This window comes from Rhinolophus hipposideros, assembly GCF_964194185.1.
Source record: "Rhinolophus hipposideros genome assembly, chromosome: 25".
Classification (NCBI taxonomy): Eukaryota; Metazoa; Chordata; class Mammalia; order Chiroptera; family Rhinolophidae; genus Rhinolophus; species Rhinolophus hipposideros.
In genome coordinates, this window is record NC_138071.1 from 7,251,870 (window position 1) to 7,271,456 (window position 19,587).

The 19,587-nt window shown below is 34.1% G+C and overlaps 1 protein-coding gene across 1 annotated transcript in view; it reads left to right on the forward strand.

The window, feature by feature from the left end:
* Positions 1-19,587, forward strand: part of KCND2 (potassium voltage-gated channel subfamily D member 2) — a 471,609-nt gene that overhangs the window by 203,334 nt on the left and 248,688 nt on the right. The window lies entirely within an intron of this gene.

Below are 19,587 nucleotides of genomic sequence, written 5' to 3' on the forward strand. Positions count from 1 at the left end.
TGTTTGTATCAGATTCTCATAGCAGTACTACTGGTGTGGAAAAAGGTTGTTAGTAGTTGTCTGTTTGAGAGGCAGAAACTGAGGTTCACAGAGTATAAATGGATGGCTCCAGTGTCAAATACTAAATCGTGGTGGAGCGATGACTAGAATCCATGCAGGGAATGTCCTTTGCCCCTCTCTCTCAAGCTTCCTCATGTCAACAATGGTCATATGGTCACCCAGCATTACAGTAAGTGATAGAAAATTAAATGTGCTCATATATGAACTGTGTAATACCTTGGCAATCGAGTACTACCAAATGCTAATCTTAGCACAAATCTGACCAGGTGGTTAAATTTGGATAAAGTTTCGACTAAATCAAATCCTGATGCCCCAAATCATATATTAACAATTGCAAGAAAAAGATTACAGGAGAATGGAAAATGCAACGGAGTTTCAATCACCAACCCTTAAGAAATGTTTCTTAATTCCATTGAAAAGACTGTATCAGTTCTAAGAAAAGAGTTGCTTTCTAAATGTTGACCTTTTTAAGCTTCCTTGAGGCCGCAGCTATATAAGTGGTTGAGAGCACAGAACTTGAGGGTAAATTAACCCTCAAATCCCAGGTCCACCATTTCCTAGTTACATGACTACAAGCAAGTCACTTAACCTTTCAATACCTGTTTTCTGATCTTGTTAATAGTTTCTATCTGATGGAGTTGTTGTGAGGCTTAAAACACATTAATTTAAACAGTGCTTGACACAGAGCAAGACATTTTTAGCTATCATTAGAGTGAAAAACTCCTGTCTGTTTTCTTCACTATTGTAATTCCAATGAATATAATAGTGCTTGGCTTAGACAGATACTTTAAAATATATGTCAGTTAATTGAATATTTAATAAAAGAAACAAACCAGACAATTTGGACCTGCTGCTACTACTACTATTATTACTACTACTACTAATAATAATAATAGAATTTTTCTAATCATTTATTCATCACTCATTAATTCGTCAACAATTTGGAGCAAAAATAAACAAGAAAAAGATTTTGTAAAGTTGTATAGGTGTAAGAAAAAAACTGAGTTGGAAAAAATCCCTACTATCAATTCATATCTCTGACTCCATAACAATTTCTTGTACTGGCCTCTGGCCATAACATTTTGTATCAGACCTGAGAGACAGGATCTTTCTCTCTTTCTTAGACAAGTTGGGAAATAATCATACTGGAGATTTTAATTATATCCAAGTAAAAAGAAGGAAATTTGATCCTCGCTAATTTAATAATGTATTAAACCATTAATATTTCCCTCATTATGCATTTTTATAGGAAAGATAGTACCTTGGAGTCTTCTCCTTTGTTCAAATGTAAAATTCATTTGAATTTGATACTAACCAGGGAAATAAGTGTTTTCTGCATCTTTGCTGTAGGGAACAATTGAAACAAATGTATTGAAATTCATGACTCACACTTGTCTACAGGCAATATCAACTTAAAATTCAAGGTTGTAGTGTTGCAGATGTGTTATGAGGCTTCATGCATACAATTTCATCAACGAGAAACAAAGGAAAATCAAAACTCATAACTTTCCTGAAGAAGCTTAAAATATATCTTTTGATGAACAACTATATAGATGTTTGTTTATTAGAAAAATATAAATTTATGTTACAGATTCCTGTTTTTATTTCACATACAGAACATACTCAGAGTTAAAGTAATATTTCAATTTTAATTACATAGTAGATCATTGTTATCTCCACTCATATTTCACCAATATATGTATTTGATCAGGATATTGATAATGCATATCTGTGTAACAGCAAGATTAAGGTGAACATTATACTGGGTATTTATAAAATTTCAGCTTTTTCATATAATGAAATTAACCTAATATGTTTAAAAGACTCATGTTGCCAAACATCCAAATCTTTGTTTTATCAACCCATGGAAATAAAATAGTATATTCTTTAGCCTGATTCTGAAATAATTGTTACTTTTAGTGAGTTGGTGAACTGTAAAGGCAAAAAAAAAAAAAAAAAAAAAAATTAAAAGCATACAGGGTTACAAAAGAACTAGAAGAAATGCATTAACTACAGACGACTTTTTACTCCTTAAAATGAAATGTAACAAACCTCAAAATGTACAACACACATATCATTTTCAACAGTATTTACTTTTATGGGAGAGGAATTTCAAGAAATACTTAAAAAATATATTTTGGTGTTTTTCCAGAGATTTCCCACATATTTACTGTGGTAATTCTCAGCACAAATTTTCTATGTTATTGGTGTAAATACCCTCTGAAAGGAGAAAGAATGAGGCTACTCAAAAGGCTACTCAAATACAGAAGGGCAGTGATGGGATGGTGATAAAGGTTGACACCTGCCCAATTAATTAATTAATTCTGTGTTTAATTAGCAATAATTTTATTCATAAAAAAGACTTTAAGGTTTAAACTGATAAAAACTACCATATACTAAAATGCAATATTATTTGCCCACATAGATCAGCTTTTATGTGGTGATTAGATGAGTGAACTGCATGTTGACCGTAATTAGATCTGTCCATATGCTAAATTTTCTTCTTTCACCATACAAAAGAAAAGTATTATGATATTAAGATCTGTGGATAGCTGTGATGCAGGATAACAGAGATTATAAACATCTGTAAACACAAAATGTTCTTCCTTTTTGATAAAGGCATTATTTGAGAACTTTTGACATATATTGCCAAACCTTCAGGAGACACATAGTAGGGACACATTATTTGTCAGTTAATGATTAAATGCTATTTTTAAAATATGTCTTTTTGGTAAAATGACATGATATAGGGATTTGTTTGAAAATACTTAAGGCAAGTATTTAAATACTTGAGGCAAGTATTTAAAGCAAATGGGCAAAATCATGAAAACTGTTGCATCTGATGATTTTATGAGGATTTGCTTTACATTTCTCTCTCCATTTCTATGTTTCATTTTTGATAACAGTTTTTTAAAGGTATCTTTTAAATTGACTGTTAAAATTCATAAAATGATCATAGGCAGGCATTTGTTAGATATGAATTCATGTTTAATTATCTTATCCAGTGTTAACATTCCTAACTTTAGAATTATGTGACAAAAATATATCTTGAGTTGTTTCTGGTCATTAAAATAAACTTTTTGTGACATTTTATAGATGCCTAAACAATTGTACTGTAAAGCTCTTAGAAACCTATAAGCCAAAAATCTTTTCTTTTTTTACAGTTCAAATTGATTTTTTTCAACATTCACGTACATTTCCCATTCCACATAGCATCAAAACTTGAAGCCTGTACGCTACTCAAATTAATTCTAAATGTGAATCTAGGGAGTCTTGAAATCACAGACTCATAATATTTCTCAAATTTATCTATAAACTTATGTATAAATGCTTTTCCCTTAGAAGTAATCACTGGATAGATTAATTGCATTAATTAAACTATACAGCTGATATAATTAAGTCTAATTGGTTAAACTTGCTAAACTTGAAACCCATAGTCCTTGGATCAGGGAAGCTTAATTGCCTACTTAAAAAATCTATTCTTCTTTTCCCCTACCTTATTCACAATGGCTTTGCACCCAGCTAAAGGACACATTTCACAAACACCCTTGCTGCTATTGTTGGGTAACAAGTTAGGCAACTTCCAGGAAGTCTTTTAAAAGGGTGAAAGAGTGCCTTTCTCTTTATATTTTTGTTGCTATTCTAGAGATAGAAAAGACGGTTCCACCTCAAACTGCCTGGAATCATACACTATACTCTTCAGAATTTTATTTTTAATAATAATCATTGCTAGCATATACAAAGCATTTATGTTCTGAGAACAGTGATGCATTGCTTATGATTAACTGTGTCATGTGCTACTCATGACCCTATAAATTGGGTTCTGTTATTCTCCTCAGTGAACACATGAGAAAACCAAGGCCTCGCAAGGTTAAGTGGTTTGAGAAAGTTCTCCAAGTTATTAAGAGACACAGCTGAAATTCAAACACAGACTGCCTGGCTTGAAAGCATAAGGCCTCAAACACTGGGCTGCAGAGCTTTCTGACATAAAGCTTTCATATTTCCTTAACAATTGACTTAAAAAAAAGAAAAAAAAAACACAGAAAAAAACTTCAATTAGCCTTTTCTAACAATACTATCAGCGGCTTTAAGAATAATGTAGTATTTGCACCATGTCTTGAAAGGTGTGTGGCTTTCAGCAAGACGCCCATTGAGAACAGAAGCCCAAGGAGAGGAAACATGATCATTTAGAATTTGAGCATATTGAGTTTAAGATGTCAGAATGATACCAGGAGGAAATACTCATCGGGCAACTGGAATGTGAATCTGGATACTTCAGCTTTTTAAAAGGTCAGAGCTAGACATAGAGTCTGTGAGTTATTTGCATGGAAGTGATAGGTTAAACAGTAGAAATATCTGAGATTATCTAAAAAGAGAGATAGGAAACTTAAAAATGAAACCAGTGAAGGATTATTAAAATACCTGTATTTAGGGAAGGAGGGAAGCAAAGCATCCAGCAGTGGTAACAGAGAGGATTCGTCCAGGTGACAGACAGGAGGAAGTCGGGAGCATGCAGTGTCAAATAACCAGCCATAGAAACAGCAGAAGGAAGAAAGAGTAGCAAAAGAATGTTGCAGACGCACTCAACGGGTCAGGGATTCAGACAACATCGAAAATTAGAAAGGTCCTGGTGACTTTGAAGAAAACAATTTCAGTGAACGAGTAAAATGAAAGACTGATTGGATTGGACTGATAAATACATATAAGGTAAATAATTAGACACACCAAGTATATGCTAATGTTTCTAGAAGTTTGACGAGAGAAGGAAGAGTGGGTATTAAGCAGATCCCAGAGAGGAAAGAAGAACCCAGAGATTATTTTGTTGTTACTGTTTTGCTTTGCTTTCAAAATTTATTTTAGCATGGAGAAATTTGAGTAGATGATAGCTGAAGAAGAAGAAAAAAATAAACTAGTAAACATTTTTGAAGATAAAAGACAAAAGAGAGATTGATGAGGGGCCAGGTCCTAAAAGACCCTGGAAAGCCTCAGTAAACAACAGGAGACTGAGCTTCAGAACATGACCATACAGCCTTGGAGACAGGAAATGAGGGTATGGCTGTTAGGAATGTGTTTACTCCTTCATTTCTACTTCTAGATTTAGAAAGGGTTTATAGCTATCCTAAGATCTCTGAGAGAGACGGATAAGTGTCTCTCGTTCTCTTGATGCCACCATTGTGGAACCATTTTCCGTAATTCTATAAAGGTTCTACATCTATTTTCTTATATGCAGATATGGGAACTATTTTATTGCATAGGAGAACTATCCATCCCCAAAAAGCAACAAAATTCTAATATAGAATGTATTTCATATTTTTCATTCTAGGATTAAAATGGTCCTTTTTCAACATTCCCAGTTAAACTCACTTATACCTTTTAAGATTTTTTCCACTCCAAGTGATTTCATTTTTTTCTAATTTATTTTTATAACATAACAAATATATAATATACAGCTTCTGCAGAACCTCCAATTAAGAGATGAAATCTACCATTTACGTGATCCCCATTTTATTTTAAGAATGTGTCAAAAAAATGTTTTTTTCTGTTTTAAAACAAAGGTATTAAAATGAGAGCTTTATACCTTTGGGTATTTTTTTCTTCATAATAAATAATATTCTAAGATCTAGGACTACATGCATTATATACACACATATGTGTGTGTGTAGGTATATATACTGGGGATGCCAAAAAATATATACACATGACTTGTATTCATCTTTTGCTATCAGTATATATTGAATATTACAATTTTAATACAGCTTTTTCCTTTCTTAAAATGTGTATACATTTTTGACACCCTCTGTGTGTGTGTGTGTGAGTGTGTGTATAATATATGTCAGAGAAGGGTCCTTGCTGGTGTTGTGCCCTGCTGTATTACCAGCACCTAATATATATATAAAATACCCTCTACTCAAATACCCTCTACTCATATATATATATACATATATGCTCAGTAAATATTCTTAAAAGCATAAATGAATGAATGAAGATATCTGAGTTATTAGAATTCATTCACCTAAGAGTTAATGTATTTTTGATTTATATTTATCTTAATAATCTGTGACAAGCTGACTTTAAAAATAAGCTACATGATGACAACTATAATATGTTTGAACACTATAAACACAACCATTGAGATAAACATATTTCTGAGACATAAATCTTTTGCAAATTTATCCCAGATATGTTTAGCATATATTTATTTAGCCGTACTCCATCCTGAAGGCCTACAAAGGTTATAACAAATTAAAAAGGCATAAAACCTGGGAAGTGAAAGAGAAAAGGAGGAGAAATGATGAGTGAGCAATAGAGAAATTTTGGAAGCCTAGGAATGAACAGAGGAGCGGTAGTTGACCTAGAAGACCAGAAAACCATGTAACATAAGCCTGCAGAAGGCGGAGGCCACGATGATGTAAGGTGATTAGTGCTGCAGGTCACTAGACACACTCAGGAATTACAGGACCAAATTCCTCAGAGGGGGAAGGATAAGGTCGTGCAGATTGAAAGTTTAGTAGGGCAGAGTTAGCCAGCCAACCACAGTGCAAAAGAAGGTCCAGAGGTTTCCTTTACACACAAGTTGAATTAGAAAACCCATATGTAGATTCGTGGACTCCACATCCAGGGAGACCATCATAATGTAAACAAAGAGAACATGTGAAAATGTCCATGCTGAATGGTGAGAAATCCCAGACTTCTTTCTGTCTCTGCTATTTGTCTCTCTCTCTCTCTCTCTCTCTCTCTCTCTCTCTCTCTCTCTCTCTCTCTCTCTCTCTCTCTCTCTCTCCCCCCTAGTTTGGATAAGTCACAAAATTATCTGAGTCAATTATAGTAATTAAGACAATGCAAGAGTAATTTCTAAACTACTGCTACCCACCAATGCTATCCTTTTAAACATTATATGTGTATATACTGGGGATGCCAAAAAAATGTGTACAAGCGGACACTTTGGTCAATGTTGCTCAAGCAGTAGTCTGCCGAAATCAGAAGTGTCGGGACACACACGATGGTAACCACTTGGAGCACCTCTTGTAATTACAGAAGTCAAATGTGACTTGTACTCATCTTTTGCTATTGGTATATATTGAGTATTACAATTTTAATAGTTTTTTCCTTTCTTAAAATGTGTATACATTTTTTGGCACCCTTTCTATATATAGATAGATGCTATATCTCTATATTTATATATCTATATCTATCTATCTATCTATCTATCTATCTATCTATCTATCTATCTATCTATCTATCTAGAGAGACAGAGCGGGACAGAGAGCCTAAAATACCTGGGACCAGAAATTGAGACATGCCAGACATTAAAAAGGAAAATCATTGTTAACTTTCAATACTGATATCAATGAGTCGAACTATTAAAAAATCAGAACTACAAAGGAAGCATGCTGCCATGGAACAATTTCAGTGTTCTTGACTGACACAAGCAAATTGGAACTCGAAGAAGGATTGAGGCTGCCAATAGCTTTGAAAGCCATAAATTGTCAAATCAATGAGCTGAGCTCCGAAGTGAATGTGCAAAGCACAGCGCACGAGCACTCTAGGGATCCAGTCTGGTACCCACCAACTTCTGGCATCTGTATTCTACAAATTATATTTCCACAGGTCTGGCTTTCTCGCCAAACAGGCATACAGCTCTTAATGGAAATAAAGAATGTTAATTAAGTAAGGGAGAAAAAAGAAAGTACCCTTAATATTAGAGTAAGCAACATCAGGAATATTGATCTCAATAGGAGAAACTGAGCTAAATCACTCTTCTGTGTACCACTCTGCACCAAATGTCGAGATGGGAGAAAATGAACAACTATTTTAAAAATTGAGTATCAGGAAAAATGGAGGAAGCGGAGGAGATGAGGTAGCATAAGAAAAAGAGAGAAATAGAACGTCATCCACTATCTCCAATGCCACTGAATGTCACAGAACCTAGACAAGAGGTCCAATTGTGATGGCCATGTGTGGTCTCCCCAAATCCTTCCCTTCATGGGGACATGTGGAAAGACTGTATTTGGACGGCATCACCATCACTACGCCTGATATCCTTGGAAGGGCAAGGCTATAAAACACTGAAACCACACCTCACCTCGACCACCTAGACTTCACCTCAGCTAAGACTTTTTTCTAATAATATGGAAAGGATCTGAAGATTTTACAGAACAAGTAGAAAATAGCATTACAGTCAGTTATTTATTATGGAGACATCCATACGAAAGATATGCAATTAAAAAAAGGGGCCAAGAGATGGGAGAGGTTTTGGGAGGATGGGTGAAAAAGGTGAAGGGATTAAGAAATACAGCACAGGGAATAGAGTCAATAATATGGTAATAACTATGTACAGTGCCAGGTGGGTACTAGACTAGTCAGGGGGATCACTTCTTAAATTATATAAATGTCTAACCACTATGCTGTACTCCTGAAATTAATATAAAATAATATTGAATGTCAACTGTAATTGAAAAGAAAAGTAAATTAGAAAAACTCCATGATCACTAGAAATAAAAAACTAAAAAGAGTCCTAGAAAGTAGTACCAGTAGCTTTCCATTCATAGAAGGATTAAAAGTATATTTTATTCTTTTAATGTTTGTAAAAGATTACATTATTTAAAATTAAAATAAAATATTTGTTAATGCAAAAAAAAATTGTTGTCACCATCATTCTTTTTATTTAACGTATTTCATGTTTATTTACTAATTCTGTATCCCCTTGTCGGAAGTACCTTTTGGGTCTATTTATCTGTATTTGCAAAAAAATAAACAAATTTTTTTATTTACTTACAATCCCTTAAGTAGAAGTAATATACATAGGAAAATCAACATAATCAATTATGACTTATTTTTGGTACCAAGCATGCTAATTGAATTCAAAGTATATTTTCTAGTCTTTTAAAAAATAAGCACATATTTAATAAGTTACTCTAAATAACCTGTTCAATTTTCCCCTACAATTTGAAAGTATAGAATGTTAGATTAGGCTACGATGACAATTACAGCCAAATGTTAAAAAGTATCCTGATTAAAATTACCACTTTGCTAGAAATAAATTCATTCTTTCTGCACATATATTAATATTATGTATATTAAATATAGATGAAAATAATTCTAAATTCTCTAGAATAGTTTATATTTCTATAACTAATGCATCATATCTAAAACTTTTAGGATAAACAGGAATTAATTCATACATAACGTAAATGACCTGTATACCTATATATTATTGTTATTGTTATAATTCTATTATAAATTAGTTCATTTCAATTGATATATGAGTGAGTCAGATATGGGTATAAATTACATATATATGTGTTCATATAATTTACGTATTATACATACACAGTCTACAATTTAAAGATTATTAAGTTTAATAGAATAATAGTTCTATTTGAAGAGTGAATGTCTTTTTTTCCTTTTGAAAGACAAGCATTCATGCAATTGATACAGTTATGCAAGTTAAGATACAAACCTCCAACTGAAATAAAACAGTCATCATAATATGCTCTAAATAAATACCATTCACAGAAATTCCACATCCATGACAAATATCTTTCCCCTCTGTCCCTGATGGATTGTCAACCTTGCTGACAGAGACATATTCTGTAAAGTTCTTTTTCCATGTTGCATTTATAGTGAGACCAGTAGAGATGAGAATGCTTTCATTTCAGTTGCTATTATTCACTCAATCATACTCTCAACAGAAGCAGTGTTAATCTTGAAGTGGTGGTATTGTCCTGTCCCAAAGGGACGTAGAACGAGTATATGAGATTTAAAGTAGTAAATATTGTGGATCCTGTAAATTTAAGAAGTTAGTAAAGATTACCTAAATTTCGATTATGTATGCTCTATGATAATTTTGGCAGAAATACAGAGAATATCTGAAAACATTTTAGATGGTAGCTCAGTCTACCACCCACCCCTAGGTGAGTCAGCCCAATGAGCAAAAAGGAAATGGAGAAGCAGGAAAGTCACCTTGTCACTCTTTAAATAAAGAAGCACCATAATGAAACTACACTTAAAACCCTCGTTTTGTCTGGGTGACCTGGAAGCCTGAACCCTGGGAGGGATAGCAGAGCACCCTGGCTCCACTGCTGCCCAGGGCAGAGGGCAGTGTGGCCATATGCCTGAATCACAGACTTTAGTCATACTTTACTGTCTATAAACTTGTGGGGAAACAAAACTACAGTTTCATTTTCCCCCAATCGTGTTGCTATTTAGCATTTCTCTTAGGTGTGTATATAAGGAACACACACAGCAGTACCACTATGCTACCATGTCATAGTATCATATTGTATCATAGTAGTAGCACTCAGAGGGAATGACACTCATCACTACTCTGTGACCCAGGTACTTATTGGACCCGATCCTAGATGTGATTTTATATAATCTGTCGATAACAAAGCATATTGTGATTTTAATTTTTAATAATTTATAACTGAACTTCAGTATTACTAGTTTTGGTTAGAATCCTCCATATGTATTTTAGGCATGTTAGAACTCTCTGCACAAAAGGAATCCATACATTTCACCAAAATTCCAAGGAGCACATGGCGCGTAACCAGAGAGCATGCTCAGAATGCAGACCACAGGTGAAGCAGCATCACATCCCAACAGGTCTCAGGTGTAAGCTGATGTTTACTCCACGCCCATGGGCTCCAGTCTGTACCTGAAGCACTTCCTCAGAGGTTGCTAACGTGCTAAACAGTCACAAAGGAATTTGAAGTGCTTGGATGTGGGAATTATTTACAAAAAACAAATAGGAATAGCTCAGGAAATAATATTTCTCTCCATATTCAGCATTAGTCATCACCATCTGGCACAAAACTCCTGCTAAAGCAAATAAATCTGTCATCTTATGTCAGAGAATGTTGGACGAACCACCTACCCATAGGCCACACCTACAAGCAAAGGACTTGGTACATGCTCCGAGAATGCTACAGACCAAACGATTGAGAAAACCTGTCACCTATGTTCCTAATATAGGAATAATTAAAACCTCCAAACCCTCAAAAATAAGCAGAGAAGTCTATCACAATTAGATTCTGAATGATGTTTAAGAAACATGAACATGTGTCACATACCAAGTGTTGAGTTCACTGGGTTGAAGATACCACGGAGAAGCAAGATAATTTTTTATTGGGTAAGACTACATTCCCCGAAATAAAAATGTATAATTAATTATGTGATAAGTAGTTATTGGGTGTCCACTCTTGGCAGGGAAAGCACTCATGTGTCCTTCCTGTAGCAACAAGATACATGCATGATTGCAGACATTCTGGTATAACGAAAGGTTTTCTAGTATAAAAGGTTTCCCTTCCTTTTGAAGAAATAACATAACAGGTTGCTATGAGAGGTTAGTAGCCTGCCATTCATAATTAAAGGTAACTTTTTTCATGCTTCATAGAACGGTGGTAAAAAGACTCACCCAAGGCATGTGGGAATAGCAGTCCAGATTCCTAGTACATAACAGGGTGAGTTCTGTGCAGAGACTCACAGGAAATAGATACGTCTTTAAGTGTCAAAGGTGTAGGAATGATAGCAAATCTTAGCAAAATAGGCAGGGATTTATTTTAAGTACTGTAAGCACATTAACTTACTTTTTTTTTGTTTCAATAATTCTCAGAATTCTGCCATCTCTTCATTTTCATTTTCACTTTAATTCTCATTTCACATATTTGAAATTTTAGAAGCAGTTAGGGAATGCTGTAGAAAGTGCTGCTACGTACTTACGTGGCTAGTGCAATTATTAATGTAAGTAATTACAACCTAGCAATTACAGTTTATGTTTTAATAAAATACCTACAATGGTAAGAAATTTCATGTAACAATAGGACTTTTAATTTAAATTTTGGCCATTTAAATCACATCTATTCAAACTTTGTTCATTCATAGAGCCATACAAAATAACAGTTGCAATTTAATGTTTTCATATGAAAAAATATCTTTCGTATGCTTTGCATAAGTTGATTCCAGACATTAGTATTTTCCTGACCACACCATTTCATGGCCATCAGTCGAATAAAAAGTAATTTATTTCTCTAGATCTTAGAACACTTCAATTCCCATCTCTATTTATTCCTGTGGAATGAGAATCTAGTGTAAAGTAAGACACGTATACACTCAGAAAATTGTATATTCTCTATAATAACATAAAATTATAACATAGTATGTGATTTAGAAAGAAAGTCTTAAAGTAGGTAGATTTCTTGAAGTCACTTTATAGACAAGCTGCTATGTACCACACCAAAATTTGATATAATGTTTCTACTGAACCACTATACACACACACACACACACACACACACACACGCACATGCACATGGACATAAATATGGATGTGCATATATACATATATACACACATACATATCCTGAAGCTTCAGTTCACTTCCCATAACCCTTTCTGATTCCATCATCCCATAAGCATCTTGTAGAACATTAATTTTTTTTTCCATCTTAATGATTTAAGAAGAAACTGTAGTAAAAGAAACATACTGTCTGCAAAAGAGAGAACTATGTAATTGAATCACAATGCTGATCACTGGAGATATAATAACAAGGAAAATACTGTCCTTTCCCTAAGGAATTTAAAAATTAATAGGATGGAAAAGAATCTGAAGACACAATATGTGATTTCATAAAAAATTCTTGCAAATACAAAACAAAAAGCAAATAACCAAATAAAAAAATTGACAAAGTATATCAATAGGCATTTCTTTTTCACAGAAAAGCAAAGCCAAAACATCAGAAACCTGTAAAAAGATACTTATCAATAATAACAGAATACAAATTAAGGCCATAACAGGATAACGTTTGACACCCACTGTATTTGCAAAAATTATGATTTTTAATAAGGCTAAGTGTTGGTGAAGATATGAGACAATTCAAATTTGCACATGGAAGTAGAAACTGATACCCCCACTTCTGAAACTCTTGCATATTTGTATCAGGAGATCTAATCCAGAGTTCTCTTAGGAACATAGTCCAAAATAGTGTTAAACTACAAACATCTCAAATATACAATTGGTAAATAAGTCATGATATGATGACTAGAATGGTAAGTAGACAGTAAAAATTACTGACCTATGGGTGATTATATTCAATAAAAATGAATCATAAATAGTAAAAATGTGAACAAGCAAAAAGTGTCATTTGTCTACGTATAGAACAGTATCATTTTTAGAAAGGTTGAAAATCAGCAAAACTAAACAACATATTGTTTAGGGAAAATATAGGTGGAGTGAAAATTATATTTTAAAGCAATAAAATCATTAGAAAATGATTAAGCATAACTGCTTATTTTGGCAAGGAAGATGGAATATGACATCCAGAAGGACCAATCAGGTAGCTTCCAGTAGGAGTAACATCTATATACTAAGTTAATTTATGAGTTTTCAGGTGTACATTTTCTCATTATGCTGTATAGCTTAGTATGCATTGCATATGTATTATATATATATATATATATATATATATATATATATATATATATATATATTGACCTAATGTTTAAAAGGAAACATTTTAAACAATATATATCACATGAAAACATGTCTCTAAAAGAGTAATATTTAGAAAACATTACAGAGGAGTTGCAATTATAGTGAACAGAGAAATCACCTGGAAAAGCTATATTTGGGTCAGACTAACATAAAAAATAGTAAAAATTGCATAAGAGATGGATCTGTATAGAACGACATCACATGTCATAAACAACAGTGTTTGTTTACTGTAAAAGCACATTAGTGCTCCAAGGGAAAGCCCATTTAAACAATTCTAAAAATATTCAAATTCCCTATAAAATAGCTCTGCTGTGGAATCCAAATGATATTTTAATCTACTGAAATATAGTTGGGGGTGCATTTTGATGCAATTTGAATTCAATAGAAATTTGTGTGCATGGCATGCTATTTTATTTTTCAGTGCTCTAAACTAATGCATCCTTATAGGAAATGATTATATCACTGCATGTTAGAGTGCATAACATGTCTGAAAATAGTAAAAATATATGTAAATCAGTATTTCAAGTAGGACCTAATGGAACCATTTAAACAAGCTTGTTGTAGTTTGACCCATAATTGTACTTGTACCAGTGTGTTGTCAGTTTTACTTCCCACTGCTAGTTGATCACCAGAGGACATAAATAGCTACAGAGAGTATAATTGGTGCTGTATTGCCACAAGTAGTTATTTAAATTCAGCTTCTCTCTACTCCCCTGGAATCATGTGCATCAGTAATATTAAAGCTGCTGAAATAAGTAGATGCTTTGGAAATATAATCAAATCTTTGAAACGTGTTAGTTTTATTTTTTTGCTTACTAACATACTAACCTGGAAACCCTTTGTGTTTACATTTTATGAAAGCTAACATTTAAGTCTGTTTTAACAAGCAGTAGATAATGTGGGTTGTTTTAAGTACAGTGTTGTTTTGAAAATTAATAAGATTAAACATTCCATTAAAAAAAAACACAGAGATGTTAGCAGCCCACTCTTGGATATTTTGAAACGGGATAGAAGGGCAACTTTTTTGTTGTCGTTAACCCAATTCAATACGATCCAACTCTTGGATGAAATCTACTTTATCATTATGAAATTAGAAACAAGCCTGTCAAACCAATTTGCCCAGGTCACCGTGTTGCTTTCAATCAGAAAAGTTGGGGCTACAATGTCACTGACCCAGAACTATGCTGATCTTCATTAGCATAATGGCTGATCAACCTAATGCATTTTAATGCCATTAATGCTTTCCTATACCCAGGGAAGAAAAGAAAATGTAGAAGATTTGTCATGGGTAGATCTTCAGTTGAGATTTTCCTTTTTGAATTTCCTAGGTAAATGTCACTCATAGAAGCTCCATTCACTTATTCTGGTTAAGGTCAAGATTCAGAGGAGCATTACTAGAAAGAGAGGTGAAGACCACAGTCCAAAACATTCGACCCAAGCTCTGCTTCACCCACCTTCGAGTTTGTGTCTACCTGCGTTTAGGAAAAGCAAGGCCTCAAAACAGTAATTTGGTCTTTAAGGCAGCAGGAAGGGTAAGAATTTACTAAGCTTTGAAGAAGTAAAATATTTGTCTGCCATGTTGTTCTTTAACAGCTAGTATACCAGGGCAGACAGCAGGCCTGTGACAGCCCAAGAAATGCTAGCAGGAGGTTGAACTAACACAAGAAGCATGCAAAATTAAATAAAGAGCAGGTCATCATAGCCAGGTCACTTCAGAACTAATACAAGTAAGGCAAGTCATTTTCAAAGGCTGTGAGAATAAAGAGGGCAAGACCAATGGCTGTTAGAAGCAGTGGTTTAATAGGAGGAAAAGGGATCTTCTCTGGCTCAAGATGCCCTTGGGCAAAAGCCACGCTGGAAAACCTGCCTTGTTCTCTGTGAACAAGTTGCCTTGATAGACTCTGATATTGGAGGAGATAGTTCTCAAACCTCAGATTTCATTGGTAGGTCCTAACCTCTCTTTGTGCCCTATTTGTGTCACACTTGGTCCATGCTGATGAGAAAGCCCCATGTTCTAAACTGACTCACTGTTGCACAGTGTGTCACTGCCTTATGCTCCTTGAAGCTTTTCCTAACCCCAGTTGATTGGCTCTGACCTTTCTCTTCTCCAGATCTCTGTTATACTTTGTAGCAGTTACTGTACTCTGGTTTGTGTTATAATTATTTTTGTCTTACCTTCCCTGTAAGATGTGAACCTCCTTGAGAGTTGGAATTACAGGTAATTTGTATATGTACTTCGCACTACTCAGTGCAATCATTTGTGAAGCTGAATAAATTCATTGCTTAACCCCATGAAAAGATATGAATCTGGCTTAATGATGACGGTGATGGCATTTGTATTTGTCTAGGTTCTTTTGAAGGTAAGGATCATTTATAGTAATTGTCATATGTCTGAGATTATAATAATATGCTTTCTCTGCTAAATATGTAGCATGTAAAAATACTGATTAACCAATTCTCTTTGTTAAATAGACTGAAATATGCAGTGAAAATAAAAAAATACTGTTACATTTAGAGATAAAAGTAATAAACACATAAGAACATCCAATTTTATCAAGAGTTCCTTAATTGCTTTATTGTTAATTTTCAGCAAGCTCCCAAGATCACTTTAATGTGACGTACATTTTTGAGAGATTATCTTGCCCTTAACGACCCTTTGGAGGGTCAATATTGCCACAGTTTCAAAATTTCTTCTTAAGGCCACCTACATGATATTGCTCAGTGTTGGAAGACTTTGCGCAAGAGTCGAGGCCTCAGAATGCTAGAACATATAAAAGTAAACAAGTTGTATCGCATTGGATTAAGTTCACACAATTTATTTACTTTATGATTATGTTTGTAGGTTTTAAAAAGATAGAGATTATATTTCCCTCATGTCAGAAGGCAAGTGTGTCCACAAAGTCCCCGGGACCCAGCTGCCTTCTGGACATCCAAGGGTGTAGCCATCATTCTCATGTTCCAAGATGTCAGATGTCACTCCAGCCATTGCACTCAAGGTCTATTGACAATGACCAAGTGGCAAAGGTTGGAGCACAATTGTGTTTGAAGGGAAAGTCCCAGAAACCCATGGGCACAGGACATTTCTACCTCCATTTTATAGACCCAAACTAATGACATAGTCACACTGACCACAAAAGAACCCGAGGAAGGAGTTTTACTTCCAATGAATGTGTGTACTCAGGTAAAACTCAGAGGGTTTACTGTAGTGGAAGAAAAGGACTACGGATATTAGAAGACACCTAGAAGCCTCTGTCATGAAACAGAGCACATTACAAAGAAGGTATTTAGAGAAATAAGTGAAGGAAACAAGAGTAGAAGAAGCAAAACAGTATTAATAATTTGTTCAAATTGCCATACTGGTTCTTATTTAATATCACTTCACAGAGATATTCATTTACCAACATTTTGTACGTATCATTGAGGTGGGCACATTATCCAGGCTATTAGATGAGCATTCAATAAACCAAATGAGAACAAAATATAAAAGGCACGGTGGAAACCCAAGCATGTCAGTGTCTACCCACAGGAAGTAAACATAGTCCAGTAGGCATAGACTGACCAGTGTGTAAAGTTTTTATATTTTTTAATCACTTTTAAAGAGGCCAAGTGAATTGCAATAGATATTATTTTCCAGCATAGTCAGTTGAAGATATAAGTAAAACTATTAATTAATATATTATTCAAATCACAGGAAAATTTTTCTTCCGGACTAGTATAAGAAATCTGTGATTTGACTTGCATTCAAAATTATAGGCAAGAAGCAGTTCATCTACATGAGCTTTGTATCGTAAATTATATTCTAATTGCCTCCCCTGTCAAGTTTCTATACTGCTAAATATTCAGCTGAAGGAAAGAGAAGAAAACCTTATTATATACTGAGCTGTATTTAAATGGATTGTCTGATGAGGCAAATTTTACAAAGCCGGCTCCAACAGACTTACGGAAATTAATGAGTCTTCAAAACACACTCGTGTATTTTATTGTAAATAAATTATAACTGGATTAAAAAAATAATAAATCATTTATATTATCCTATTAATAGTTTTGTATTTAAAGTGTCAAAAATAAACAAAATCACATTTCCCTTATTTTCATCATCAGTAGCAAAAATACATTGTATTTCTGATTCTGTATGATATATTTGGGAGCTGTGCAAAGTACATTAAGAGAGGTGCAGCCTTATTTTTCAATAACTTGAAACCATTTTCAAGTAGTAATTTTTGTCACAGAAAGTCTCATAAGTAATGTGGAGATTTTAGTCATATGCTCTCTTTATCTAGAATGTCCTTCAGTTTGCTCCAATCCCCTCTGCCCATATTCCATCCCCATCACACTCGTACACCTTTCTCTTAGAGCAAAACCTACTTGGTTTTCAAGACCTCACTTACAAGCAATTGTGAAAATGTTTTGTGCTGTTCCTGTCTCGTAGCTATGCCTACCTTTTCTGTCCTCCACATGGACTCATCTGATCTGTCATATAGCATATGCTTTTCTGTCATAGTTCTCTGACTTCATCTTATCTCTCCTATTAGAGGACTCGTTTCCTGAGCACCAAATCACTATATGATTAATTTTAGTACCACCATAGCCCCTATGTAGTGCTGGGTACCCAGTACATAGGGAATGCTCAAAAAACACAATATCTGTGGATGCAAAAGAAAGTAAGACTGGATTAAATTGGCATTTTCATAAAATTATGTTTCATATGTGGGTTTTTAGATCCAAGGAGTTGATTTACTCTGAGCATTCCTTTATAATTTTACTAAGTTAGATACTGCTTTCAGAGATCAGAGAAAGTCTCTAACCTGCATTTTTGACATATTTTGGTGTGAATTAAGGTTTTATTTGGAGTAACAGCACAGTCTAGAGATGGGAAGTGACTGATTATTCTGTGGCTCACCAAACCTTAGGAAGGAAGGGCTAAGGTAGGTACGTCATCGTCACAAATCACCTTAAACATAAATCAGTGTTCCTGTCCTATAAGCACTTTGCATTTCTGTAACTATTTTAATACTGTTTATTATTTTCTTCTCCTATTAGGTAATAAAGTACAGTGTGTTTTCTGGGGCCATCCAACTTGCTGCTAAGCCCTCTCTATTGAAGCATTCTTGCAAAATTTGTAAGGAGTGCTACAATTTCCAGTGTTAAAAGTTCCCAGGTGTTTGTACTTCTTTGAAATTCTTCCAAAGAAACACTTTTAGGACAAGACGTGAGAAGAACTTGAAATATCCTGGGGTAATTCAATACAAAACAAGGAAATGAACAAAACAAAGAATCCAGCAAACAATAACAACAGCAAAATAAAACCCAAACGATACATTATGCAACTTTCCAAAGGAAAGTAAATTTTATGAAGTTATATAATTTGAAATTTTGTCTCATTTCATAGGTAAACTTTGCTTTTCTAAAACATACTCATCTATGGGTTATCACAAATATGGATTTAAGTATCGTTACTAAGAATATTCTATCAGTAATGAGAAAGCATGTAAATAAATAATCTGACTTTTGGTTCACTTTTCATTCTGTTGTACTAAAATAATGGTTAAATCTTGTATTTGACTTCTGGCTAGAGTTTGTTCTTTTTGTGTGAAAAAAATGCAATGCTAAATTCACTGGACTTCTTAAGAACTCATCAAATGTTAGCTTCAATGGTAAAGCTATGTTTTGAGTATTTTTTTAAGTAAGATTAGTTATTCCAGAATCTATTAGTCCATGTTCTTTGTTTCTTAGTTGCACCCGTCTTTATACTTCGACGTGTGTATGTCATCTAGGGGAAGACATTACAGCACAGTAATAACCTTGCCAAGGACCGAGAGGTGTGTCTTAAAGAATTATAATTTCTTGTACCTCGATTTATGTGATTACTGTATAAAACAGGACTTGTTCAGCAATGATGAATGGCAATGCTGCAGGTATTGGCTGATCTTTAGAAATATTTATATGACAGGTCCCTTCAGGTTTTGTACATGGAAGGGGAGAATAACTGCATACAGAAAAGAAATGAATTGTGATTCAGGTTCTCAAGCAATGTA